This window comes from Pseudophryne corroboree, chromosome 4, assembly GCF_028390025.1.
Source record: "Pseudophryne corroboree isolate aPseCor3 chromosome 4, aPseCor3.hap2, whole genome shotgun sequence".
Taxonomy (NCBI): domain Eukaryota; kingdom Metazoa; phylum Chordata; class Amphibia; order Anura; family Myobatrachidae; genus Pseudophryne; species Pseudophryne corroboree.
The window spans coordinates 522,951,620-522,978,925 of NC_086447.1; the positions used below are offsets into that span (position 1 = coordinate 522,951,620).

The window sequence follows — 27,306 nt, forward strand, 5'->3', positions numbered from 1 at the left end:
TTCAAACTTGTTTAGCCACTTCCGGCAAGCCATTTCATTAGCAAATTGTCTAATTAGTGCCCCTCTACCCGTTTTATACCTTCATGAACATGTCTACTGCGGGAGCAAACCATTTTGCTTGCACGCGGAAGTGAGGAGAGGAAGGTCACTTTTGTCTACATAATATAGGTTATGTACAAAAAACTTCATTACAATATTATATTTTGCTCAGAATTGGTACTGTAGCTTTTTCAATGACTACTCACACTAGTAAGCCACATCTCTTGCTGTAAAACATGTGCATACAGTATGCTGTTGTTATAGCCTCGTGTAAATCAAGCACATGTATTGTTGCTGCCTATCATAAGCAGGTCCCGGGTCAGAGGCATCACTTACCTGCTCGATACTCAGTGCGACATGCTCAAAGGGGGTGTGGCTTAGCAGGATGGAGGTGTGGAATGGGACATGGCTTAGTGGGATGGGGCGTGGGCAGGCTTCCCAACCCCCATATTTGTCACTCCGGGGTCCGGGAAATATGGGCTGCACCCGGAGGATGACTTGTTTGCAGTGCTGGCTTCTACATGGTGATATGAGCAGGGGTGCTGCATGTAATGTTACAGTGCAGCACCTGACACAGGTTGTTACTGAGCAAGAGACGGCACTTTGGTGTCACCCCTTGGCAGGTAACACCTGGGTGTGGGCCCCCCCGCAACCCCCATGTGATGGCACTGTCCAGGGTAGTAAAGAGGAACCCCATCATATCTCTGGGTGGTCTTCTGTATGCCGACTGACGGGATCCCGGCGCACAGTATACCGGCGCCGGGATCCCGACAGCCGGCATACCGACACTTATTCTCCCTCGTGGGGGTCCACGACCCCCCTGGAGGGAGAATAAAATAGTGTGGCGCGCGTAGCCCGCAAGGGGCTCATTTGCGCTCGCCACACTGTCGGTAAGCCGGCGGTCGGGCTCCCGGCGCCGGTATGCTGGGCGCCGGGAGCCCGACCGCCAGCATATCGTAGTGAACCCATATCTCTCACCGCCGCTTCTGCATTGAATGCCCTGTGGCTGTGCGCATGCTTGATATCAGGTAACACACTGGTAACACTTGGACTTTGTTAACAGTGTTAGGGATCACTGGAACCACTGCTTTTCGGTGCAGCTGTCCCTGCACTGGAGCAATATTGAATTGCTCAGGTAGTTAAGTATCCAATGTGGCAACCTGTGGTAAGTAGGATACTTAATCCAGCTCCCAATAATGAAATGATTCCATAGAAATTCTTCCAACTGAGCATATTGCACCTTTTTTCCCCAGACACATTTTACACCTGCAGTATTTATGTAAAATGTACAAAAGTTTACATCAAACCAAATCTGAGCAGTATAGAAATGGGGTAGGATAACAGATTTTATGGTCCCTAGTCTGGACTCCTCACATGACCGAAGATGTATGCGAAAGAGGGTGTGGCCTCATACAATAATGGATGAAAATTTGGGGGCAAGACCCTGTTCTCATCATGCTGGGGACTTGCCTAGGGATCCTCTTCTGACAGTGTGGATGATGCTCCCCTCCCCCCCCTTCCCCCACCTACAGAAAACAGCTGCCTGCATTGGGGCAGAGAGACAGTGCCTAAAAAGCAGGACTATCCTGCTGAAATCGGGATAGTTGGGAGGTATGATTTAACCAGTGACGTGCAGTGAGGTCAATGACTGGGGAGGCACTGTTGTAAATGAATGTGAATATATATATATATATATATATATATACACACACAAAACACCGAACAAAAATTACATGTACTGTATATTGAATTTAAAGAATAAAAAGTCACTGTACTTAAAATAATAATAATAATGACACACAATGAGAATGCACAGAAAGGTACACACACAATATAAGCGCCTGACAGGGACTGGATCTATGATCCAGGCCTGCCGCCTCCCGCCACTGTCGATGCCCGCCGCCGCCCAGGCAGGGGCGGATTTAGATCTCATGGGGCCCTAAGCAAGGCACCAATTTGGGGCCCCCCTTCCTCAAACAATCCATAGCACTTTATCCTGTCATCACCGCCCCTGGTTGTGCCTGCTGTGTTTGTGCCTCCTTCCCTCGCACGCCCATGAAGTGGCAGCAGAAGTGCAGGTCCTACCTTCACTTCTGCAGTGGGGGCAGATACTGGAGCCTCCTCTCGGGCAGCGTGGGGATCGATCTTGCTAGTCTCCAGCCTCCGCCACCAGCAGCAGATTTCCCAGCAGACACACTGCTTCTGAGAGAACTGCTACTGGCAGTGGAGGCTGGAGATTAGCAGAATCGTCCCCAAAATGCAGCGCCAGCAGGGACAGACCTATACTTTTCTTTTAGTGGGAGCTGGCAGTGGACATCCCCCCGCTGTGATAGGTTTGTGTTGCAGTTCAGAGATAGAAGAAAGCCAAAGGGGGCCAACAACAAAGGGGAGAGAGAGACCGTAGACAGGTGCAAGAAGCGAGATGGGAGCTGCCGATAGACGTTTAAGAAGAGAGAGAGCAAGATATGTGGAGGGATAGAGTGTGGACACTGTGACTATACTGGATGGGGGCTTTCTAGGTGCAGGAGCAGTGAGAGAAGTGCAGTGGGCTGGTTGGGAAGGGAAAGGAGGAGACACTGGGTCGGCAGGGTGGGAGACACTGGGATGGGCGGGCAGTAATGGTGGGGGACACTGGGCAGGGTGGGAGACACTAGGATGGGGGGCAGTGATGGTGGGGGACACTGGGCAGGGTGGGAGACACTGATATGGGGGCAGTAATGGTGGGGGTCACTGGGCAGGGTGGGAGACACTGGGATGGGGGCAGTAATGGTGGGGGTCACTGGGCAGGGTGGGAGACACTGGGATGGGGGGCAGTAATGATGGGGGACACTGGGCAGGGTGGGAGACACTGAGATGGGGGCAGTAATGGTGGGGGTCACTGGGCAGGGTGGGAGACACTGGGATGGGGGGCAGTAATGATGGGGGACACTGGGCAGGGTGGGAGACACTGAGATGGGGCAGTAATGGTGGGGGTCACTGGGCAGGGTGGGAGACACTAGGATGGGGGGTCAGTAATGGTGAGGGAAACTGGGCAGGGTGGGAGACACTGGGATGGGGGGGCAGTAATGGTGGGGGACACTGGGCAGGGTGGAAGACACTGGGATGGAGGGGCAGTATTGGTGGGGGACACTGGGCAGGGTGGGAGACACTGGGATGGGGGGGCAGTAATGGTGGGGGTCACTGGGCAGGGTGGGAGACACTGGGATGGGGGGCAGTAATGGTGGGGGTCACTGGGCAGGGTGGGAGACACTGGGATGGGGGGCAGTAATGATGGGGGACACTGGGCAGGGTGGGAGACACTGAGATGGGGGCAGTAATGGTGGGGGTCACTGGGCAGGGTGGGAGACACTGGGATGGGGGGCAGTAATGATGGGGGACACTGGGCAGGGTGGGAGACACTGAGATGGGGGCAGTAATGGTGGGGGTCACTGGGCAGGGTGGGAGACACTAGGATGGGGGGTCAGTAATGGTGGGGGACACTGGGATGGGGGGGATCAGTAATGGTGAGGGAAACTGGGCAGGGTGGGAGACACTGGGATGGGGGGGCAGTAATGGTGGGGGACACTGGGCAGGGTGGAAGACACTGGGATGGAGGGGCAGTATTGGTGGGGGACACTGGGCAGGGTGGGAGACACTGGGATGGGGGGGCAGTAATGGTGGGGGTCACTGGGCAGGGTGGGAGACACTGGGATGGGGGGCAGTAATGATGGGGGACACTGGGCAGGGTGGGAGACACTGGGATGGGGGGGCAGTAATGGTGGGGATCACTGGGCAGGGTGGGAGACACTGGGATGGGGGGCAGTAATGATGGGGGACACTGGGCAGGGTGGGAGACACTGGGATGGGGGCAGTAATGATGGGGGACACTGGGCAGGGTGGGAGACACTGGGATGGGGGGCAGTAATGATCGGGGACACTGGGCAGGATGGGAGACACTGGGATGGGGGGCAGTAATGATGGGGGACACTGGGCAGGGTGGAAGACACTGGGATGGAGGGGCAGTATTGGTGGGGGACACTGGGCAGGGTGGGAGACACTGGGATGGGGGGGGCAGTAATGGTGGGGGTCACTGGGCAGGGTGGGAGACACTGGGATGGGGGGCAGTAATGGTGGGGGTCACTGGGCAGGGTGGGAGACACTGGGATGGGGGGCAGTAATGATGGGGGACACTGGGCAGGGTGGGAGACACTGAGATGGGGGCAGTAATGGTGGGGGTCACTGGGCAGGGTGGGAGACACTGGGATGGGGGGCAGTAATGATGGGGGACACTGGGCAGGGTGGGAGACACTGAGATGGGGGCAGTAATGGTGGGGGTCACTGGGCAGGGTGGGAGACACTAGGATGGGGGGTCAGTAATGGTGGGGGACACTGGGATGGGGGGGATCAGTAATGGTGAGGGAAACTGGGCAGGGTGGGAGACACTGGGATGGGGGGGCAGTAATGGTGGGGGACACTGGGCAGGGTGGAAGACACTGGGATGGAGGGGCAGTATTGGTGGGGGACACTGGGCAGGGTGGGAGACACTGGGATGGGGGGGCAGTAATGGTGGGGGTCACTGGGCAGGGTGGGAGACACTGGGATGGGGGGCAGTAATGATGGGGGACACTGGGCAGGGTGGGAGACACTGGGATGGGGGGGGGCAGTAATGGTGGGGATCACTGGGCAGGGTGGGAGACACTGGGATGGGGGGCAGTAATGATGGGGGACATTGGGCAGGGTGGGAGACACTGGGATGGGGGCAGTAATGATGGGGGACACTGGGCAGGGTGGGAGACACTGGGATGGGGGGCAGTAATGATGGGGGACACTGGGCAGGATGGGAGACACTGGGATGGGGGGCAGTAATGATGGGGGACACTGGGCAGGGTGGGAGACACTGGGATGGGGGGGCAGTAATGGTGGGGATCACTGGGCAGGGTGGGAGACACTGGGATGGGGGGCAGTAATGATGGGGGACACTGGGCAGGGTGGGAGACACTGGGATGGGGGCAGTAATGATGGGGGACACTGGGCAGGGTGGGAGACACTGGGATGGGGGGCAGTAATGATGGGGGACACTGGGCAGGATGGGAGACACTGGGATGGGGGGCAGTAATGATGGGGGACACTGGGCAGGGTGGGAGACACTGGGATGGGGGGGCAGTAAATGATGGGGGACACTGGCCAGGGAGCACTGACCTCGGGTTGCTGCTCCTGTCAATGCCTTGCCCCGCACACTGGCTCCAGCACTGCACTGCACTATTACACAGCAGCCTGCTGAGCCACCCCTCCGCTCCGGCTGCTGCTGGGATCTGGCAGGCTGGTGTTTGTGAGGTGCTCCAGGGATCACTGCCTCACGCTGGTGGTGCGGTGCGGTACAGCTCGCTAGGAGGAGAATAGACAGTGTAGTGCCAAGCGCCGGCTTTAGGAAGCCACCATCAATTAGACTGAGCTGTGCGGTTAGGAGGCGGGACTTCCCCTCCCGGCTTCCGAGCCTCTCTGACTGTGACTGTGTAATGACTACTGAGGGAACGATGGGGCCGGGGCCAGAGCCGGCTCCCGATTAGCGCAAGCCGCACACGGATTTTAAAACAATTTAAAAAAACAGACACCGCAGCCGCCTCCGCCCGCTACCGCCCTCTATGCCGGGTCTCACACAGCAAAGTGTGCCTGCTCATCGAACGTGATGAGCAGGCATTAACCATCTGTGTGTGTGCTGTGAGTGTGGATCTATTTTATAAAATACATTTAAACCTCTATTGTGTGGAACGGAGGAGAGGGGAAGGAGGGAGAACGTTAATATAATATTGCTGTCCAGGGCTTCCATCCATTAACTTAATAGCGCTGCGGGTGCAGCGCTATTGGGTTAATGAAAGACCTGGACAGCAATATAGGGAGATGTAGAGTAAACTGTGTGACAGTGTGTGTGAGTGTACTGTAACTAAACACTTACATGCACTGACACACTGCAGCAGACACAATCTCTCTCCTACTCTCCCACTGTACATCACGGACAGTGATAGACGGATGCAGGTCACTGTCAGTGCTGCAGCTGCTGCCCAGTGCCCAATCACAGTGACAGGGGCGTGCTTTCATATGGCTGAAAGCACGTCCCTGCTGCTCTGAGGCACTTGTATAGGTGCCGCTTCCAGTGCATTTTTTAATGGGCTTTTTCAGCCCTCACCATGGCCCCGCCCCCCGACCGTCCCCTGCTTTCGGACTTTACAATGGTGAGCGAGAGGCACCGCTCTCGGTGCCGCAGACAATGTCTGAAATTAAGTTTAAACAGGTATTTATGCCTAAAATGATTAACATAATATAAAGCAGATACTTCTGACACATAATATGTGTCATAAGTATCTTCTTTGTATTATGTTAATCATTAATGACAGGGGAGGCACTGCCTCCCCTGCCTCCCCTGACTGCACGTCCCTGGATTTAACCCGTCCTTGTGGTTTACATAAGATTGTGGTAGAAAGAGTTCTAGTGATCAGGCCATAGTTACTGTCTTAGTAAGCTATGAGATGTGTGCTTCTATTCTAATTGGTTGCTAAGGACAAAATTACATTTTCTAAACACGTACCTGTGGAACACTTTTTGGAAATATTCCCCTTTTCCTCACACTCAAATTATCATATAGATTGGCTTAATCTGTGCAAAATTATTAGAACCTGAACATAAGAGTTCATAATAGAATGCACATTTAAACTTTAACTAGGATAATGTCAACCACATCAGTATAATTAGGAAAATTGAAAATTAAAGGTTAATAGATGCAACTAATAAGGTACTTTTGATGGTTGCTAAGCAACAATTCTGTTGGATGATTTTAAAAATTAATATTATTCTGTCTCACATAATACCTGTAATAGGTTCAAATTTTGTGAAAGTTACTTTTTTCCCAATGAGATAATAATCACTTTTGCCTGAGTATTGTGGTGAAATTAACAGAAAGCCATCACAATCACTCTTTACTGGATACAAGTTGCAATCTTGATTTTTAACATGCCAAAAATGTCAGATATACAGTACTTTGCTGCAACTTGAAAAATCGCCAAAAAACTTTTAGAATAAAAGAGGTTCCTCGGCACAATATATAGGAAATAGAGATGTGCAGGTTCGAATTTATCCGGTTCTTAATGCCAAAATGAACAAGAGTTCGGATTTAGCCAGATTTTTCTTATTGGCTATCCAAAACACGGGATATCTGAGAGCCAATAAGATGTCGTTTAGTGATCCGGGTAAATCTGAAATGCACATCTCTAATAGGAAACCATATTATGTTAAAAAAAGGAAACATGTTAACTATTTTCACAACTAGAATCTATTATTATGAGTTTTTGGCCTAGAAAAACTGTTCCTCCTATCCAGACAATTTCTCAAAACCTGAGGACTGATTATTCCACAGCCACGTCTATGTCTTTATGCTAATGTCACGGCCAATTTTGAGAATACTGAGTAGCCCATTTGCAGCATCTTATGGCGGTGCAAATCTGTCTCTGTGAACCATCAGAAGCACCTTCAAACCTTGTACCAGCCCTATGCACAGAGGCGGATTGGCCATAGGGTTTACAGGGAAGATCCCCGGTGGGCCGACGCACCCGTGGGGCCTGTTTAGTTTGAGGACATGTGGTCCTTTTTATAGACATACTGAATATGAAAATTACTTTGCCACTTAGCCTGTGATTGCAGATGATCTAGTGTATGCTCTGTCTGCCTGCTTGGCTGACATATAAGATTAAGTGAATAGTGATTGGGATACGGTTGGTGTAATAAGCAAGAAAATATATCTTTCTAAAGAATGATATAGTTTCCTAAATTCTGAAGGTGTATCATATAATGTGCTCATAATGTGTAATTTTATTTCCTTTCAACTTCCCCCTTGATGCTGGACATGCCCACTATCTGGAAAGTCTTGGGGGGAGGGTGCTGCTGCCATGGCCCATGGCTAGACCTTACACCTCTGGTGCTGCCCATGTGGGGCCACTAGTACAAATTTTTCCAGGGCCGCTTTTTGTTCCCAATCCGCCCCTGCCTATGCAGGTACATTTAACCATCAGAAGCACCTTCAAACCTTGTACCAGCCCTATGCAGGTACATTTTCTCTATTTGGACATGGCTTCCTTTGCGAACAGTTTGTCTGTCTTTGAATGAAGCTGCATACAGTTACATTTCTGGTCTCCCTGCCTCCTACATGTTAAAATAACTGGTTTCCTAGCCCCCACTGGCTTCCAAGCTCAATGGACTCTGACTGCAGACCCCACCTGGACTATCTGACTGCTCCAGCCCCACCCAGGCTCTGTCTCAATAGGCAGCATCTAGGTGTGGCCACTCACCCTTTTTCTGCCATGTGTGGGCAGAGCCCTTCTGCCCCACACAGAATTCATGGCTGACTAATGACATTTACCTTCATACTGCCACACATTCCCCTCCCCTGCTCAAAACCTCTAGTTTGACTGACATTGGACAAGGCAGCATTTTCATGATGAAGTCCCTCTTTACTCTTCTTATCAGGGCCTTTCACCACTTTCCAAAATAACATCCATACTTGCCTGACATTTGGCGGCCTTATTATCCACATTCCTGTGTCTCTTTTTTTTCCAACTTCATGGCACTTTATAGGTTTCTGTGAATTACCAAGCAGTTGCTTGATGGGGTTTTCAAACATCGTATCAATCAAGGGCGTAGCTAGCATAAGTGCAGGAAGTGCAGCTGCTATGGAGCCCAGAGCTGAGAGGGACCCCCTTCATTGTCAAAGTTAGAAGTGTTATATAAATTTTTTACCGTTGAGTGGTGCAAAGGGGCCCTTATAAACTTTTGCCTGGGAACCTACAATGTATCTAGTTATGCCCCTGGACATGCTCATTGTAGTGTGGTATAAAATGAACTGGATAATGTTACATAATATGAACTGAAGCACTGTAATGTGCCATAATATGAACTGGGGACACTGAGAGTTATACAGAGATGAACACAGATCGCTGCATGTGCAGCCAGACCTGCATTCATCTCTGCACATGCTGGGGGCCACCTAGTACAGGGCAACTCCGCCCAGCATGTGTAAGCCAACTAGATTGCAGACATATCAGAAATAAGGTTGACCCCTGGCTGTCAGGTGGTCTGCCGCCATTTTTTTGTTCAGATCGGCTGCATGTGACATCATGCAGCTGCCCTGCAAATTGTCCCAATCCGTACCCATTCATCTGCTCCCCCAATGCCACATCGCCACCCCACAAATGCCCGCTGCTTGTTAATCACATTGTGGTTGCATCTATCAGATGCGACCACAATATGTGTGTCCACACAGCTGCTGTGCGGCTGCTGCACATGTGTAGTTTGCCGCCAGTGGCAAATTGCGCTGCGGGCCACTGATACGGCCGGGTCTGTATAAACCTCTGTATGTTATAATGTGAATTGTTGATACTGTGTTGCATAATGGGTACTGGCAGTCTTAATATGATAACATAAATTAGGGCACTACTATGGTTTATAGAATGGACTATTACCCTACTATGGGACACAGCATTGACTAGTGCACTACTATGGTTCAGAAAATGAACTAAAGCACTATTATGGGCATAAAATCAAGATCTACTGAGGAGAGGTGTCTATCTAGAAGCATTGGGACAGGGGCCCCTTTAAAATGTAGCTATGGGGCCCACACCATTCTGGCTATGCCCCTGGCAACAATTTTTTCCACTTGAACACATTCCAAATAAAGCCTTATGTGCTCCTTCCTCAATTTCCAAAATTTTCTTTGAACCTCTTGCCCAATAGTCTGTATAAATGCGTCCCTATCTTTTTGGCTGTATTAAGCGTGTCACAAACTTTCCCCACATATAATGGCAAGAGGTGATACTTTTCATCTATAACACTTTCTGGGATGACTGCGATTACAGAAGCAATATCAAAGACTGTAAATGTCCCCAGAAGGTTAAGACTTTCAATTTCTCTTCATTTTTGACACATTGCTCAACTGAGCAAGACAATTCTGTCAAAGTCTCCACAAGCTTTGAATGGCTTTTTCTTAGTTTCTTTTTAACAGAATAAATGTTTCTCTTGCTTAAACTTCTTATAGGCCCATGCAGTGGCCAACTTATGCTTGCAACATCTCTAACCTTCAGCCTTGAAGCACTATATTGGCCACTGGCATGCCTCACTGCCAACTAATCTTCCCTCAATAAGCCACTATCATCATAATCTTCAGACCTTGGCTTTATGTCAGGTGACATACTGGTACTGCCACTCTCAGATTCTGGACTTTCTCACCACATAACATACTCAAATTTTGATTTTATTGATGCACAAACTTCATCCTATGATTTTGATGACTATCGGCCACTTCAGTAATACTCATATCTCTTAGATCTTCCTGAGCATCTGCTTGTTAGGCATTTGTCAGCTCCACATCACCAACTTTAGACACAGCTTTATTATGTGGAACTGTAACCCTTTGGGAGGACTTCACTCTTTGAGACATAATAGGAAGCTGAATGTCACTTGAAGGTATCTCGTCCACTTTTTCAACACAGTCTTTTAGGGAGTTTCCCAGTTTTGATTCTTTGTTCTCTTCTTGCACACTGTGACATTTAATGAGGACATCTCCTGTGTCCCGCTGCTGCTGAAATCTCAACTTTTGTAAAGCTATGTCAAATTCTGACACTTTTAATTTACACTTAAGCTCTAGTTCTCTGTCATTAATTTCCATTTGGAGAATTCTCCATCTCTGCTCTGTTGTCTCAATTTCTCATTTCTTATATAGGTGCACTCTCATTGGCGTACACATAAATCTCTACTACCATACCACGCTGTCAGCGCCCAATCTCGTCCGATCTTGGAAGCTAAACAGCGTTGGGCCAGGTTAGTATCAGGATAGGCGACTGCCTGCGAATACCTGGTGTTGTAGATCAGGAATTAATTTCCTCCCTTATGTGATAAAAAACACCAACAGCAGTATCACCACTAATTCTATTCTGTACTTCTCTATCATAGTGTTTACAACATTAACAGTTTTTTGACTGTATTATGATGCCTACAATTTTTGCCTGCAAACATGGCATTTATATGTAACTCAGGTGTACAATCCCTAGAGTGGTGACCGCTGATTACCATTCTAGTTATTCATAGTCTACTTATTTTGACTTCCTTTATAGAAACTGTGTTTTGACCAACCCCCGGTTCCATCAATACAGAAACCCTGTACTGGTCAGGGGAAATGGGGGTATGACAATTCAATGTCTACAACCTTTCCAAATACTCTTTGAAATAAAGAGACCAGAACAATTTTAATATTTTCGCAAATTTTCAATCTGTCTCATAGATCTTTGGGAAGGGTATTTTCGTTTTAACTATGTCAATAAAGGTTATGTCTTAAGCATTTTCTAGATTTTCATACATTATCTACTTCCTTTCTCAAGAGTGCACCCACAAAAGAGCCTTCTGTTCTCTCCCATTGTAAGTCTACCATTTGCATGTCCCCTCCAGCCCCGTAACCGCCTCTGCCTGTCAATCATACAGAGGCGATCGCAGCCCTGAGATGCTGTTCGCATCTCTCTGGGCTCCTGGGGTGCGCATGTGGGTGAACTCTGCAAAGGGCTTCAGACTGCGATCATTGCCACTGCAGAAATCCAGTCTGAATTAGGCCCTAAGTCCCTTATTTGCTCATAATATGACAGTCTTTCATGCATAACTTTTTCATATGGTCAAATGCTGACATAATCTTCATAAATTCATCTGCCGCCAGCCTTTGCACCATAATTGAAACTCACTGTTACATTTACTTTGACTAAGCAAAATAAAGCTATCTTTATCTATTCTCTGCAAATGAATATGCCATAAGAGTTTATACAACTTTATACCATCTTTAGTCACCTCACTTGCATTGCTGCCAAACAGTGACTCTCTATCATGAAAGTGAACACGTTTAGCGGGCCACATGCCATTCCTATTAGCATATTTATTTTTATTTTCCATAATTATTTGCTCACAATACACACAGGAACAATTTCTCTCTTGTATCTCACTTGGATTTCAATGTATTTTCAATATTGCAAAATATTTTTTTTTTCATGTGGCACTACAATAACAAGTATTTATAGTGACACTTACTCTTAAACTGCCTTTTGCAAAATGAATCTCCACACATTGTTTGATGAGGTATCTCTCCACCCATTGCTTGATGAGGTACTGTATCTCTGTACCACATCTTGCAGTAATGAGCCAGAGAAATTGGCTTGGGTGCTCAGCAATATAAACATACTTTTTCCATTAACCCTATCTCTGCTGCAACAAATTCACAAACACTATTTTGCTTTTGTTTGCAGAAATTTTTCAACAATTATATAACACATTTCTCTTCAAGGACACAGTATACTTTAAACTTTTGTTTTGACTCACCACCTTGATTAGCTCTGTCCTGTCCACATGCAGCTTTTCAGATAAAATAAATCATACATTTAAATGGTGCTTTACTGTCAGCAGAACAACCTAGATGTGTGTAGGGTACTATCTCACTGCTCTGCCCCTCACTATACTGGGGCAGCTAAACTGCAAACAAAAGTATCTAAACCCAACAAAACTAATGGGCACTACGCAAAAAGTTGGGTCACTTTTCCCACATTTCAGCTCGCATTCCCTGGGCGCATTTTAGTGGCTACCTGCGAGAAAACCAAATGAATCTTGCCCAAGATATCTGTTCACTGAAATGGTATTTTGAGACAAATTTATTAACACAATCCATACATTTAAAACATTGGTGGTCATTCCGAGTTGATCGCAGCCAGCAACTTTTTGCTGCTGCTGCGATCAACTAGTACACGCCTATGGGGGAGTGTATTTTAGCTTAGCATGGCTGCGATTGCTTGTGCAGCCCTGCTAAGCTAAAAAAATTTCAAGCAAAAGAAGACTAAGCCTATACCTACTTGCACTGTTGACGATCCCTGTGATGCTGGAGCCGGCTTTGACGTCAGACATGTGCCCTCCGTTCTTCTGGACACACCTGCGTTTTACTCACCACTCCCCGAAAATGGCTCCAAACGGTCCAGATCCGCCCTGGAACGCATTCTGCCTGTCAATCTTTTTTGCGGTCGGCTCTGCGACTGCTTCCTTTGTAAGCCGCAAAGTAACCCGGCGACCCCTGTCGCCGGGTAATGTTGTGCACGTGCACTGCGGCTGGCATGCATGCGCATTCCGCACCCATTCACACCGCAGCGATAAACCACTGCGTGCGAATGGGTCGGAATGACCCCCACAGTTATAAATGTATTAACAAATAGATCTGTTTAAACCAAGGGTCCCTTGCCCAAAGAAAAATTATAAAAAAGGGGATATGGCATTCATTTCCACTCACATGATATTAACAGTATAATTGAAAAGAATTATCATATCCTGAAACCTGACTCAGTTTTAAAAGATATCTTACCAGCAAAACCAAAAATATTATATAGAAAAAATAAATCTTTACAAATATTATTGCTACAAGCCATCTAAAATCCTATACAGACTCATTCATTTAGTAATTTGGACACCTGGCTGTCAACGAAAACTAATCAGTTTCTATAAATGTGGTAAGCCCAGGGCTATCACTTGCACACATGCTATGAACAAAACAAAAACAGTGATGGTACAAAATAATGTCAAACCTTTTACAATAAAACATTTTAATAATTGTGACACATTATGCTATCTATTTATTGACCTATGGTTGTGAGAACATGAGACAACTTGGGAGAACAATCAGTTGTTTAGAACATAGGAGGAACATACAGAGCCGGCCCTAGCCAATTTGATGCCCTAGGCAAAATTTTGTCTGGTGCCCCCTAGCTCCGCCGCTAGTTCTGCATCTGCACCTGCAACGCTCAGGTAGTGGGGCCCACTGGGGGGTTACCCTGTGGGCCAGTTCAACTCTGCACAATGCCACACAGTAATGACCATAATACATATAATTCCACACAGTAAAGGAACCTAACACATATGCCCCACATTAGTAATGCCCATAATACACATAATGCCACACAGTAATGCACCTTACACATATGCCCCACATTAGTAATGCCCATAATACACATATACTGCCACAGATACTGCCACACTTGCTGGTTATACAAAAAGATCAGTATCAAACATGTAGAAACTGTCCATTCTCTTCACTATTCAGTGTGTGTGCTGGTGTCTGTTACTCCCGTTAACTGCATGCACTTTACTTTATACTGTGGGAGCTAAATGCTCTGCCCTCCAGTCTGATGTGTCCAAAAGTCACGCTGCACTGATGTTTCATATAGAAATAGCACAACGCAACTTACTGACCACGTTACAGTGCTAGATGGCAGGGGAATTTTACGGTATGGACTGACTAGGAAATAAAGTGTGGGGAGAACACTGCCCATGTTATGTCCCTGCAGACACCTGGGAATTGCACAGGGATAAGGGACACACACAGGATGGCAGGGTCCCCCTCCCCCATGTGCACAAGCAGTATAGGTGATGTCAGGTTTCTGTGAAGCAGTCTTCCAAAATACACATGTGTTATCATAAGAAGCCATCCAGTAATAACCTTATATAGTCAGTAAAAATGTCACAGGTCCAGGAATTGCATTTACTGGGCTTCTGCTGTCTGTCTGAGGTCTCACAAGTCAGGGGCATTCACGCATGTCAGAGGAAGTTTAAGGCACAGTGTGCATTTTTTTTGACAAATGTAAACAGCAGTGTATACAAGTACTGATTGAATACATTTGGAAAGTAACAGTTAGTTTGCGGACTGTCCCTCTCAGCATGAGATGCTGCAGGGACATGCTTGGATGCCCCTAGACATGCTTGAATGCCCTAGGCAAATGCCTAGCCTGCCTATAGCTAAGGCCGGCTCTGGCAACATACTTAAGAATATGTGGCATAGTGTGTTATGTCACTTTATTGAGAAACATGAGGGGGAAATAAGCACATTAAAAGTGACAGGTTGGGAACTGGTATGTGGTCTATAGATCTACAGTGTCTAGATAAACAGTCAATAGGTTGGCACCAAATGGTCAACATGGTCAAAAGGTCAACATGGTCTTTAGGTCGACCTGTAAATGGTTGACAGTGATTATGGTCGACAGGTACAAATGGTCAACAGGTTCAAATGGTTGACATGCCAATGATTGACACCCATATGATCGAGTTTTTTTATTTGTAAATTTTTCTCATATTTTTCATACTTTACCATGCACGTGGACTACGATTAGGAATAGTAACCTGTGCCAAGTGCTGCAGTAGCTGTGTAAACCATGTGTGAGCTATGAAAGGGTAATTGGTACACTCTTTGGGTTTCCTTGTACTCTGACGGTGAAAACGACACCAAAACAATAAAAAAGTTGTGTCAACCTTTTTTGTTTGACCTTTTCATGTGTCGACCTTTTATAAGTCAACCTAATGACCATGTTGACCTTTTGTCCATGTCGACCTAATGCATGTCAACTATTTGGTGTCGACCTATTGACTGTCTATATAGACAAGTTTATCCTCAAGCTCTGTAATTATCCACAGCTGCCTTCCTATTTTAGGCCCTCAATGTAAATAGGTCAGTGTTATTTTATATATATACTTTTGGAGAATGGAGGCGGGTTGTGGCGGTGCAGGATGGAGCTGGGAATGGGCAAGCAAAGTAATTCTAATCCATTGCTATCCTTCCCAGGACCCCCAACAGCCACCACATCACACTGTGCATGCGCAGAAGGACCCCTGGGTCTAAAACCTAAAAAGTTCTTGAATAGCAAAGGACAGCTTTTGCTGGAAGAGCTGTCCGATAAGTGGTGGGTTGTATTGTATCACATATGCAATGCTTGATACATCCTTCCCTTTGTAGCATAATAATAGTGAGGTAGCAGTTACAAGTACAATTACAGTAGCTTTACTCCTGTCCTGGTATAAATCAATCTTGAATCAGTACTGTTTATAGAAGAGCAGGAGCACCCCAGTACTAGGCTGGCAGTTATAGTACTTCTTCAACATTTGCTTTTAAAAAAGTCAAGGGGTAGGATGAAGGTGTAAGAAAAAACACTCCATGTCTAAACAATGTTTGACAATATTTAAGAAAACATCACCTAAAACAATGAAGGGAAAAGTTACTGATGAAAAATGTAAAATTGCCAACATACACCACCTACAATAGCAAGGAAAGGGTCTGACTATGGCCTTTGTTTGCAAATTAATGCAAAAGCTAGTACCAAACACAATCAGGCAAATTTTGTAACCTTGTATGCACCACCTCTAAAACAGGCAAATCCGTGCACAAAAAGAACAAGTGTCCATGTGTTGAATGTGTGAGTCTGACATTTCTGACTCTGACACTACTATAATCCTAGAGAAGACTCCTTTCACCATGTCTGAACCCTCTGTAAATGTGAGACTGAGTAGTCATAAAAGTATTGATGATGATGATGGTGGTTTACATATTGAGGATACTACTGTTGAATTTGTAAATATTCAACAGGACAATGGGGATAATTGTGTTGGACAATAGCAAGTTGATAAAATTCAGGAAGGTGATGTGTTGGAGTATGTCAGCTACCAGTGGCAGCACTTAATGCCGGTCATGAGAAACACTTGGGCAGCAAACCAAAAAAGCCACCTCTTCCATATAGAAATATTTTTACCCAAATCCTGACAACATGAATATAGGCATTTGTAATATTTGTTAAACCCCAGGAAGTAGAAAGTAGTAGTAGGAACTAAAACATCTAGGAATCTCCCCCCATTATGTCATTTGCAGTGAGTTAATTCAAGTGGTTAAAAAAATATATGGACAACCATGTATAATAACAAGCAGTCCAGCATCAATTATCAGCCCTATGGATACATACTGGAGATGACCCCTGACTCCATGTATTAGTTTTGGTTCTAATTTATCATAATTTTTTGGTTTAGGCAAAACCAGCCTCAAGTATTTTGGTTCAGATTCAGTTTTTGGTTCAGATAAAAATCAAGAAAAAAATCTGTAATCATTAATAATAAAAAAAAAAATCAGTTAAACAAGTAAAAGCACATAATTTGTGCAATACAAAACCTGAAATTTGGATTTAAAATTTTATTTCTGAGCCATAGCAAGATCTGAACCGAGTCTCCGATTTCCTCAGAAGATCCGTACTGGGTTTTGGTTCAGTTCAGATCCACAACACTCGGGTAGATTTGGATTACTAGAGAACTGAACTGCACATCTCTAATAGATATAAACACATGCAATCTCCATTACCAACATCTTTATCATCACCTCCTCATTAATGATCAGCGGTACTCCTCTTGCATCTTCTTTGCAAAGGCAAACTGACTCCCCTAATGCAATCCATGATTCCTAAAAAAAATCCTTTTACATTAGGGCTGCTGCTGGATCTGAATCTTCATTACAGAAGGGGATTAAGAAAACTAGTACTTTAAATAATAATTTTCTGTGAAACAACTGTTTGCAAGAGAAACCAAGTATGACAGCTGCCATACTGTTGCACAGTTCCATCTCAATTCTATTTTTCCAGAACAGCAATTCCACACCTGAACCAGGACATTAAACAAAAATGTATTCTTTGCCTATAAACTGCCGTTGTACCAATTATCAACTTAACAATAGATATGTGGACAAGCGTTACTGGCCAAAATAAAGTCCACTGAGTAGGTGTATCACCTTCAGCAGCAGTAACTAACACACTATGCCAGTTCTTTCACAAGCAGACTACTCTCTATATCACTGGCTTCACTAAGAAACATGTCAATCTGTTGGAAAATCTCTGGGATTTGTTACCAAAATAGCTTGCCCTTCTAAGACTTTGCTCAGGATTTGTAATTTCTGATAATTGAACTAACATTATACAAACATTATGAATATGTAAATGTCAACACGTACCATATTTTGTGCACACAAAAAACTTGGTGGTTCAAAATGTAAAAAAAAATGACTGGTCCATGCAGGAGATGTTTCTGTGGCACATGGCTTTTATGCCCATTCTCTACTCGGCAACTACATGTAGATCATTGCAGCAGCAGCAAGAAAAGTTAAATTTGCCATACTCCCAAGCATGAAGCACAATTTGGTAACCAGATCAAATTATACCCCAGTGTCTGGAGAAACAGCAACAAGCCACCAAGACATACTGTACACATAAATTCTAGAGATGTGTGAGCTCGGTCTCCTGAAAACCGAACCTGCTTGAACTTCAGGTATCCAAGGTAATCCAAGCCCTGGCTCAAGTTTTCCTGTCAGACTTTGATTTAAAAATGAGGCAATACGTCATCTTACCGGCGCTAGATCTTGCATGTTTTGGATTCAATGTAAGTGGCTCCCATAGTGATTTGGGCCCCATTTCACAGCAGACGCCTGAAAGCACAGCCACTAAATGGCCAGGCCAAATATAAATATTATCCTCCTTACTAGGGCACTGCACACACTGCACATTGCCTTGCACATCGCCCAGAGCTCCTAAGAGCAGCATTTTTTTAATTTTAATTTTAATGACATTATTTTTTTTTCAACCATAACATTAACCCTCTCTACTAATTATTGGTGCACAGTCAATCACACTGGTGCTGTAAGCCAGCAGTGCAACCCAGTGCTCCTAATACAGGGGTAGCATTAACCCTTGGTGCATAGTCCACATGTATTTTTTGGCACTGCCTACATTGCAGCCCAGAGCTCCTAAGGGCAGCATTATTTATATTTATTTTAATGCTATTATTTTATTTTTAATCATAACATTAATCCTCTATGTTTATTACATTATGTCACACTGGTGCTGAAAGCCTGTTTTTGTCATTTGTAGAAAAACAGTAAAAAGAACAAAAAATATTTTTGTACAACTTGTAGTGTGTTTTCAATAAAGCCCAGTAGGTGCCATGCCCCAGTGTGTTAATAAATATAAGCACTGTGAATCAGCAGTGTAAGTCCACAGAAAAAATAAAAAATATTTTTTTTTGTACAACTTGTGTGTGTTCAATAAAGCCTGGTAGATGCCATGCACAACTATGTTAATAAATACAATCACTTAGTAGAGGGATCTTGATCAGTCAATAGAAGAGCAGAAGCAGCAAACAAGTACTAGTGCTGTGGCTATTGCCAGTCATGATGAACTTGATATTAGTACTTCAAATTCTACTAAAGCTGGTGCTCAATGGCAGAAGAAAAGAAACCTGAAATTAAAGCAATACTTTACAATGCTAAAGACAAAAGATCTCTAATACAGGGAATGTTTAATGCTGAAAAATGTAACATTGCCACTGTACCATATACCACATGCAGTGGCAATGAAAGAAATGGAAGCCTGACCTTTCTGATACTGTACTCATAGAGAAGCCTCCTTCCACAATTTCTCTATCCTCTGCAAATGTGGGGATGAGTAGCACAAGTCAACATGCTGACATAAAAATTGAGGAATTACTGTGGAAATGCAACAGGATAAGGGTGATATTTGTGTAGCTGATGCCACCACTAATGAGTAGACTGATGATGAGGATGTTTGTGTAAGTCAGGCACCAGTGGAAGCAGTTCTTGCCAGTGATAAGAAGGTCATTGCTATGCCTGGGCATAAGACTTAAAATCCAGCTCTTATGTGTGGAATTATTATTTTTGCCAAACCCTAACAACAGTTGTCAAGCCATCTGTAGCATTTGTAAAGCCAAAGTAAGTAAAGGTAAAGATAGTAACCATCTTGGAACCTTCTCTCTGTTGATTTATTTGCAGCAAGTTCATGCAAGTTATTCAAAATCTAAAACAAATCCTGTAAAATAATAACAAGCAGTCCAGTATCAGCTACCAGTAGTTGGGACCAGCACAGGCAATCTCCACTGCCATCATTCTCATCATTAACATCCTCATTAATGATTGGAGGTAGTCCTCTTAAAAAAATGTTCTATAGAGGCCCAAACAAACCAAGCATTTCAGTCCCTGTCGATGAAGTGCTTGGTTTGTTAAACTGTGCATGTCCTTTTTTTATATCCAACATAAAGGTGGGTGTGAGGGCCCAAGGACAATTCCATCTTGCACTGCTTTTTTTCTGGCACTGCTGAGTGGTAGTGTTTCATAGATGTGCTATAAAACTGCCATGTGTTTGTTCCCCTGCTCTGTAACTTAGTAATCAGTCAGTTCACTGCAGCCGTTGGCCAATGTTGATAAAAACAACATTATGAGCTGTGAGGAGGTCAGAATTGACTGGAAGTGTATGTTATTGAGGTTAATAATACTGTAGGATAAAAAAAACTCTTGTGTTTTTAACTGTTATCAATTTAAAAATAAAAATACAGGTCCAAAATGAGTGAGTATGGTTTTGGCAAAACCAAAACCCAATGAGGAATTAGAACAAATACCAAAACATGGGAGTTGGTGCACATCTCTAAAAATTCATGCTATAAGAAGATGAGGATATTAACTTACTACTGTACTCTAGAGAATACTCTATATTTTATGCAAGCTACTGAACCATTGGAAAATGTAACCTACTGTATGAAGTGAATTCAAACACTGCTATTCTGATTCAGGTCATATCCTTAATTAAAATACTTGTAAAGCAGCTAGAGAATCTGAATGAGGGTGAAACTAAATTCTGCTTTTGGATCCAGTATTTTCAATGTGGATGTGAATTTCTTTATTTGCTTTGTCAGGACCAAAAGGTTTGCAACATCTTGCAATTGGATTAATCCTTTTTGACAACCATGTTTGGTTATGTATATAATATCTTTCTTTCTAACTGATGCAGCTCGTAAGAGAGCAAGAGGTCCTTGCAAGCAAGTTGTCAGCTCAAGCAGCCTGCTTCTGCCAGGAAATACTGACCTTTTCAAGAGATTCACTGATGTTGATGAGCAATCTCAGCGCACCAGAGTGAAACCTTATGACACTTGGTCAGGCTTTAAAGAAATGCCCACATATATTGATAGCTCTACTGTGGCTGATCCAGTAAGCATTAATAGAACGTTGGAGGATTCCTTTAATGGCAATGAACAAATTAGCATATCACACAGTCCCTTTGAATACTGGAAGGAATAACAGGTCATTTGGATATCCTTGCACAAACTATCTATGGGATTTTCAAGCTGCCCACTCTCAAGAGCAATTTCAGCATACACCAATGGGTGTATGGGTTTTGCCTGCCTTGCTGTATTGGTATAAATGCTACTAGTCCAGTGGTTTCCAAACTTTTTTGAATCACGGCGCCCTAAAGTATCAGAATTTTTTTCACGGCACCCCTAGGCCAAAAATTTCTTATTGAGAAATTTAGAAAGAAATATTAAATGGAGTAGATTGTGTTTATATGTCATCCTTAGGCTCAATTGTGTGGTGAGAGACAAGATTTGCTTCCGTTTGTCCCCATATTTTATGACTTACAGCTACTAGCACTAGTTTTACCTATTATATTAACCATGAATAATTTGAATTGGTCCTGGACCACCAACCCAGGGCTCCCCTGCAAGTGTCCTGAGGCACCCCAGGGAGCCACGGCACACAGTTTGGGAACCACTGTACTAGTCTATTATTCCATCTACATTTACATGTAGTGGTCTCAGGCCTGTGATTTGCTGTTTGGTGTAAGTTATATGGTGATCTCGTTTCTACTATACATTATTCCAGCAGCAATCACCCCTACTGGCCTGAGGCATGTGATTTAGTATGGAAGCTTGGTTTTTAATTATTAGCTTCATGTTTCCAATTTACTTGTCCTTATACATGGTCTAACTTCCACTAAATACTCTACCTTCAATCACCTATATTGGAACCTGGCCTGTTATTTGTTGTTTGTAGTTTCATGGTGAACTAGTTTTCTGCTAGTTGTTACTCTGGCAGAAATCTCGCTTTCTGGCCTGAGGTCTGTGATTTGTTGTTTGGATTCAGTTTGGTTTTTAATATCTTGTTCCATGTTTCCAATATACTATTCCTTTATAGTAATACATGTTTTACCTTCCTATAAATACTCCACCTCCAGTCTCCTGTACTGATCTTGGGCTGTGATTTTCTGTTTGGAGTCTGTTGGTGATCTACTTTTCTACTAGACTTTACTACAGCATCAATAACATGTACTAGCCTGAAAACCATGAATTGCTGTTTGAAGAAGTGTGTTGGTAATATATTATATTTTCTAAATATTTCACTATGTTTTATTGATGAGCTATAATCTTTTAAACTGCTGGGTGTTTATGCCACTGCTCTGTTGCTTAATTTTGCCATCCAGCTTACTGCAGTCTTTGCCAATATAGGTAAAAACAATATTGTGAGCTGTGAGGTGGTCAAAATGTACTGGAAATGACTAACAATGAGTCAGGAGGTGGCCCCGCCTCTGGAGCCGTCCCTGTAACCAACTCAAATCTAAATCTCTCTGCACATATTACATTTACCCCATCTGCAGCGCAACATGGTTTCACCCTATTACTAACTTTTTTGGTTTGCTAACAATAACTTCCATAGTGTGGAAATTAGTCCACAGGATGTAATACAAAGTTGCAAAGCAGGTGAATATAAGTATTGCCATTAGCATTTGGGGTCAATTCAAGATGGTCTTGCTGTATTAGAATAGTCTATGTATCTCTGGTTTATGCATAGAAGTTCTAGAGTGAAGGTTAACAAGACAGTTACTGAAGATATTGTAGGACAATACTGTAACCACGTAATAGGCTGAAGCCTGGGCTGGTGGAAAACCATGTTATCCTGGTCACCAACAGATGTAGATATATAAACAGGACAGGGTCATAACAGTAACCTACTGTAACACAGGAAACAGCCTGAGGACAAGGTCTGGAGCAACAATAGTAAACCAACAGGATATACACATTGATCTACAATGAGTATAAGGAAGGGTAGGTCTATAAAGCCTCAGCACAGGTGATTCAAATCACTAATGCAGTCATGAGATTAAACTGCTGAATAAAAAAGAACCAAGTTAGTAGCAATCCAGGTGGAAGGACAGGATGTTGGAGGATGTAAGTAAAAACATTCAGGCAGACTTTACAGTCCTAAAAGTCATCTCCCTTTTGATCCTCATCGTTATCTGACACCTAATAGAATCAGTAGCAAGGTGACTAAATTACAATTTTGAGCTAGCTACCTGATGCTCAGTATGTTATACAGAGCAAAATTCTTGAGAGCCAATATACAATACTGATTTTGTTGTCTGGTGGTTACTGAGCCTATAAAACAAATCCCATTCCCTGCTTGCCAGTGAACAGTAGAGTACATTCTGTGATGGCCTAATTTACAAAATGGCATACTGTAATGTAAGATGTATAACAGAGCCCGTTAGTAGTAGCCAAATAAAAAACATAAAATATTGCTTAGTGGCTAAGGAGCAAATGTATCAGACATTGGAGAGAGATAAAGTACCAATCAATAAGTTCCTCACTGGAGGAGAAGAAACTATCATTAATAAGGACTTCTCTGCCTTTATATCAGCCCAGCACTGGGTAACTCAACAAAACAAACAGTACAATTTTAATAGTTCTAATAACATAAAACAGAGGCTTTGTATACGCAAATTTTTAGAGCATAGTAAATATATAAATTAATGTAGACACTTTTCTCTGGCATGTACTGTCTGGTGAATTAATTGTAGAAAGCAGGAATTCTATCTTATACTATCAAGTATAAATGTGTTAACACTGAGGAGCAGAAACATTTTCAAATCATAAAAATGACACAGGGGTCCCTGTGGGCTTACAATAAACTAATAACTAGTTATTAAAAAGTGCAATGGCCTGACACAAAAAAAAATGTGATTTAAAAGGTTTATTAAATGCAGCATAACAACAACAAGATTATAAGAGTGAAATTGCAAGTGAACATAAAATAAAACACAAGGCAAGGAAATATCAATGAAGCAATAACAGAAAGAAATAGAATCTAAACATTAGTCCAAATAACATATGTAAAGTATCAAAGATATCAAAGAATTAAGGGACATGACCAGAAAATCTACCAGGAGTGTTGAAACCGATTGGAACCAGGGAAAAACCAGGATAATGCTCTGCCGGGAAAAATAACACGGCGATCTGGAGGGAGAGTCAAGCTCAGAGTCATTGATTGCAGGTATAGCTGCAGAGATGTTTACTGTCCTTTAACTCTTGACCTGATGGAATGCGCACCATAGCAGGGGTGTAACTCCTAGAGGTAATAGAGATGCCTGCTTCCGGGATCCAAGTGTAACCGCAGCTCTTCCAGTGGAGATCTGTGGTGCACCCACTACTGCTGCAGAAATAATCGCCTCTGTCCCAGAGCCCTGCTAACATCTGCAATAGGGGAAAGGATGTCTCCCTCCTGGTACCTCTCAGCCTCTGCTGCAGCAAGCAACGGTGCACTTGCCATTGTTGCTGGACTGTGAGATGGGAAACCGGTAAATACTGACTCTACATACTGCAGACTGCTGAATTTTGTGAGTCTGATCCTGACCCACTGGCCACTGTCACACAGCATCGCTGGAGCCCTAACAATTTGCTACAGACTTCGGTCCTGAGAGCACTATCTGCGTAACTCTGTAGTATATATATATATATATATATATATATATATATATATGTATATAGTATACACAAACGCACCCATATATATTTGTTTTTCCTTTTTTTCGTTTTTTTAGAGGGGGAAGCACCAACCAAACTCCAGCTTGACTCTGGGCAACTGGGATGAACTTCTGCCTCTGCACCATAGTAATTACTGGTAGATTGATTACAGGACGCTGACAAAATCTGAAAGAAAACAATTTATCCACAATAAAAAATATGAATCACAGGATATCAAAATAATCAATTTTAGATATTCCTGCTAGGGCCATAGAAAGCAGGCCTGGGCCCTGGTATTGTAGGATGGGTTACCTAATCATGGAGACACGACCAAGCCCCGATACAAAAAAAAACAACAACTTGAAAAACAGTACGCAGCCATTGGCAGATCCAGTGGGGGCGGGTGGAGGGAGGGGTGTTAGTGATCAGTGCATATTCTTCCCCACACACATCAAGAAGGGAGAGGAGACGGCTGTTGCCCAGCAGAAGCAGCCACCCTGGCTCCAACGCAGCCCAGCGCATAGAAGTAGCTGTAAGAATTAGCAGCCACTCCCCCCTCCTTCCAGTACCCATGATTTCCGCTATGTACTAAAAGCTTAATGCAGGAGATTTCACAGAAGTCTCCAGCAAAGGTTATATAGTGCTGCAACTGCAGTCCCAGTTATTATCAAAGTACAGTAATATGAAAGACTCCTCCAATATGCAAGGATGTAATTAGAAGGGGTTGCGGTTATCTGTACCGCTGTCCAGTGGTGCAAGTAGAAAAAATGTCTTATAGGTACTGTGCGTGCGCAGGCCAAAATGGGCGTGGCCAAATGCTACATGGGGCGTGCCAGATACACAAATGACCCAGAGTGCCAGCTACACAAATGCCCCCACAGTGCCAGATACACAAATGCCACCACAGTGCCAGATACACATTGCCCCACAATGCCAACTACACAAATGCCCCGATAGTGCCAGTTATACATTGCCCCACAGTGTTTGATGCACAAATGCCCCCACAGTGCCAGATACACAAATGCCCCCACAGTGCCAGATACACAAATGCCCCCACAGTGCCAGATATACAAATGCCACCACAGTGCCAGATATACAAATGCCCCCACAGTGCCAGACACACAAATGCCCCCACAGTGCCAGATATACATTGTCCCACAGTGCCAGATATACAAATGCCGCCACAGTGCCAGATATACAAATGCCCCCACAGTGCCAGATACACAAATGCCCCCACAGTGCCAGATACACAAATGCCCCCACAGTTCCAGATATACAGTGCCCCCCCCCCCCCCGTTTACCGCTGCCTCTTGTTTCTGCTGTGTGAGGGGAGGACAGCGCAGCGCCTTTCCTGCCCCTCATGCTCCTGAAGTCCATACTCTGCAGCTCCGGCGGCGGGTATCTCAAATGAGGCACCGGTTCGATAGCCAATCAGGAGCCGCGGTGCTGCTCCGCGAGCTCTGATTGGCTAGCAAACCGGTGCCTTATGAGATTCACCCCGCCGCTGCTGCAGCCATCCCAGAGAATTGAGGGACAGGAGAGGCTCACATAGCAGCCAGTGGGAGGCAGGTATGGTGGACGGCCCGGCAGTACGGCGTACCAGCTGGGAATTTCTTACCGGTACGCCGTACAGCCATACTTGCAGCACTGCCGCTGTCCCTCCCTGTGAGTTACAGTTAGTATATAGCCAGGGCATTTCTGTAAAAAATGAAAAAGTGTTAATAATCACAGTGCTGCCAAACAAATCAAAAATATCCAATTTTATGCTAGTGTATGGTTAAAATCAGCAGATTTGCAGACCGTTTCTAGTAAAGTAGAAACATTTCAAGATTGGCAGATCTGTATTTGCTGAAAGTTATCTGCAAATCACTGAAAAATATCTGTAATGTATGGGCGCAGATTGGTGGATTTGAGAATAATAAGAATTTACTTACCGATAATTCTATTTCTCATAGTCCGTAGTGGATGCTGGGGACTCCGAAAGGACCATGGGGAATAGCGGCTCCGCAGGAGACTGGGCACAAAAGTAAAAAGCTTTAGGACTACCTGGTGTGCACTGGCTCCTCCCCCTATGACCCTCCTCCAAGCCTCAGTTAGGATACTGTGCCCGGACGAGCGTACACAATAAGGAAGGATTTTGAATCCCGGGTAAGACTCATACCAGCCACACCAATCACACCTTACAACTTGTGATCTGAACCCAGTTAACAGCATGATAACAGAAGGAGCCTCTGAAAAGATGGCTCACAACAACAATAACCCGATTTTTGTAACAATAACTATGTACAAGTAATGCAGACAATCCGCACTTGGGATGGGCGCCCAGCATCCGCTACGGACTATGAGAAATAGAATTATCGGTAAGTAAATTCTTATTTTCTCTAACGTCCTAGTGGATGCTGGGGACTCCGAAAGGACCATGGGGATTATACCAAAGCTCCCAAACGGGCGGGAGAGTGCGGATGACTCTGCAGCACCGAATGAGAGAACTCCAGGTCCTCCTCAGCCAGGGTATCAAATTTGTAGAATTTAGCAAACGTGTTTGCCCCTGACCAAGTAGCTGCTCGGCAAAGTTGTAAAGCCGAGACCCCTCGGGCAGCCGCCCAAGATGAGCCCACTTTCCGTGTGGAATGGGCTTTTACAGATTTTGGCTGTGGCAGGCCTGCCACAGAATGTGCAAGCTGAATTGTACTACAAATCCAACGAGCAATCGTCTGCTTAGAAGCAGGAGCACCCAGCTTGTTGGGTGCATACAGGATAAACAGCGAATCAGATTTTCTGACTCCAGCCGTCCTG

General features: G+C 44.5%; 1 protein-coding gene and 1 pseudogene across 6 annotated transcripts in view; both read left to right on the top strand.

Moving 5' to 3' along the window:
• The window catches only part of PKIB (cAMP-dependent protein kinase inhibitor beta), a 279,172-nt gene that overhangs the window by 115,761 nt on the left and 136,105 nt on the right, over nt 1-27,306 (top strand). The gene's annotated exons all lie outside the window — the stretch shown is intronic.
• Nucleotides 10,809-10,927, top strand: LOC134913175 (5S ribosomal RNA; annotated as a pseudogene).